This window comes from Etheostoma spectabile, chromosome 21 (assembly GCF_008692095.1).
Source record: "Etheostoma spectabile isolate EspeVRDwgs_2016 chromosome 21, UIUC_Espe_1.0, whole genome shotgun sequence".
NCBI classification, from domain to species: Eukaryota; Metazoa; Chordata; class Actinopteri; order Perciformes; family Percidae; genus Etheostoma; species Etheostoma spectabile.
Genome location: NC_045753.1, coordinates 10,141,779 through 10,144,646, shown reverse-complemented (window position 1 = coordinate 10,144,646; position 2,868 = coordinate 10,141,779). Strand labels below are relative to the sequence as shown.

General features: G+C 39.0%; 1 protein-coding gene across 1 annotated transcript in view; it reads left to right on the top strand.

Annotated features, from left to right (window-relative positions):
• LOC116670886 (PH and SEC7 domain-containing protein 1) overlaps nucleotides 1–2,121 on the top strand; it is a gene marked incomplete at its 5' end in the record, with an annotated part of 69,216 nt that extends 67,095 nt beyond the window's left edge. Inside the window, 1 exon segment of the mRNA XM_032501585.1 lies at nucleotides 1–2,121. This exon segment is cut by the window's left edge and continues 1,066 nt beyond it.
• Nucleotides 2,122–2,868: the final 747 nt, after the last annotated feature.

Here is a 2,868-nt window from a genome sequence, read left to right as displayed (position 1 = left end):
GGTCGCTGACGGCCGATTAGAGGCGACGACGTCGGTCGATCTTCACAGTTCTCCTGATACGCAGCGACTGAATCTCAACTGGAGAGGTCTTTTTTCTTGCTGTTCTTGAACAAGAGACAGGAGATCCCTTTCCCCGGTTGCTTTGGCTTCTGTCCCGTCGTGTGCTTCTGTTCTCTTTCTATTTCTTGGCCGAATGTTGTTTTTCTCCAGCGATCCGCATGCCTGCATCCAGCACTGCTTCTTTTAGGCCTTTTACTACTTTGAGGGCAAAACTGAGAGTTGCAAAAAGAGTTCTCCGGGGTGATTTAAGTCCTTTTTTCCCCTCATGCCGGTGCCATATTCCACACGTGTAATCTCTGTCTGTACTTCTAGTCTCTCATTTATAAACCCTATTTTAACACTCACCAGGCAGACCCTGAATGTTCTTGTTTTTTCAATATTTTTACAGTATTTTACAGTCGTCTGTTGATGTTGAACCTATTCCTCCTGTGTACGTCATGTGTATGACGAACTACGATATTGAAAATGTAAAAGGAAAATATGTTATCCATACTCGTTGTAAAGAGCCAAGATGTGTTTTGTGTATATATAACGCACTGTCAGCTTATATTGTAGGATATATGACGTATATATTTACAATATATTCAAACACGGTATTGTGAAGATGCATTAGGTGCATTCAGAGTTTCTTCTTGTATGTCCCAAACGCTGTACACGATAATCATGTGTTTTTTTCTAACATGGTGGTAATAATTCAGCACAATATGAGTATTATAGTGACGCCTATGTACCTATCAAAGATTAGTAAATTATCAATGGGTGTTTGTGACGGGATTACACATGTAACGGTGAAAAAGACTCTAATTCATGAGAGGATTTCAGCTGCCGTGGGACGTAATCCAAAGACAGCGCATGGTTGGCTGTGACCTAAAAGCATGATTTTAAAGGAACCAGGGTTGTTGTCAGAGATGCATGAAAAAGGTAAAGAATGTAAAAATGAAAAGAAAGGAACTCCTCATGTAGGAGGGAGTGGGCCGCCTGGTTGAAATACTGAAACATATAATCTTTTGGTAGCCACAAACGCCTCATAGCTAGGGATGTAACGACGCTCTCAACTCACGATTCGACACGACAATGATAAATATTCCCTCATTTCTATAAACTGTGCAAAACAACACATGTGTCCTCTCATTGAACTGAGACTGTACAATTAGATGTTTAAAAGAAACCCCACATAAAAATAACTAAAAACATAGAAGAAAAAAGAAGAAGACGTGACGTCTGATGTCAAACAAGTAAAAAAAATCTAAAGTAGTATACGCCCAAAGCCCTAAAAATTGCATCTCAACCGGTTCTTCCCACATTTATATTGATGTTGAACCGATTCCCGACGCATCTTTACATCCCTACTCACAGCACCACAGCCATTTTCTACTCAGGCTTTAAAATGACACCAACCAACCAGCAGGGAGCGCTGTCAGCATTCATGTTTCTCAGCCATAACCACACCTGCTGCACCTGCAGTGAATATGCATGGCAACTCACCTGGAGGTGGCGGTGGGTACCGCAGGGCTAAAGACACAACACCTGTTTGTATTAACCGTGAATGTGGAGTGTGTTGGGATGTACTTGTGTGTTTCTGTGTGTGTGTGTGTGTGTGTGTGTGTGTGTGTGTGTGTGTGCGTTGTCAGTCTCGCTGTGTGTGGATGTGATCGTGTGCATGCTACGCCTCTGCTGTTCGAGGACTTTTCCACGCTTCCATTCAGCTTCAGTTCCCATGTGCTCTAGATGTAAATTTGTGTTTTCTACACGTGATTTTAACATTCACGCTTAAGCACAGCTACGTATTTGCCTCTAAATCACGTCTGCCTGAAGTTTCATTTCATTAGTCGATTAATCAGTTAGTCGATTGACAGAAAGTTAATCAGCAACTCTTTTTTGTTTGTGTCATGTTTCAAGCAAAAATGCTAAAAATTCCCAGTTTCAGCTTCTTAATTATTATGTTTTTTTCTTTGCCCTGTGACAGTAGAACTGAGTCTTTAAGTTTTGGGCACGTGAAGTAATTCAAAGACGTTTATATTTCCTTTCTGTACTTTTGTCGACCAAGCTTAAGATTATTAATTCATAATTAATAAGTTGCACCCTGGTCTGTCTAGTGGGCCCCACGATCCGATAATATCACAATACTTATGTCACAAAACAATATGATTGCAATTTCAAACATATTGTGATGTTCTGCGATATATTGCAATTTAGCTTTTTCCATCTTTAAATTATGTCTCCAAAACTTTTGGTAACGTCTGTTTTAACTAAAAAGAGAAATCCTAGAACCTCAACGGCACCGTCTAGTGGACCGCAAAGGAAAAGGATTTTATCGTCCTAGGACCAAAACGTTAACCCTCGTGTTGTCTTCCTGTTAACCATGAACTTGTCCTTCCAGGTCATAATTTAAAATTAATATTTTTTTTGTGCTTTTCAGATTTATTTGTCACTTTTTTCCAGCTTTTGGCGCTTTTTTTAAAAAACCTGAGCTGGTTTAATAATGGATTTTACACTTATTCTTGGAATTCATGGTCAACAAACCTCATTTATATCAAATTATACATAAGTTTTTAGTTAAAAAGGCAGAAATTGTAAATTATTTTGACTAAGAGTTAAGACCAGAGGATGTTGAGTGGATCTCAGATGGGAAGGTGTCAAAGTTTAGTCCGGATACTGTTTTGGAAACCATTAAAAAAAAGAAATCAAATGCTATAAGATTAAATAAAACTCAAATAATTCAGTGAAAATAATCATCAATGTCACCTGAAAAAAGAACCAAAAATTGTCGTACTGCACATTGCTGCAGCTCCTCTTTTCACCCTCTGT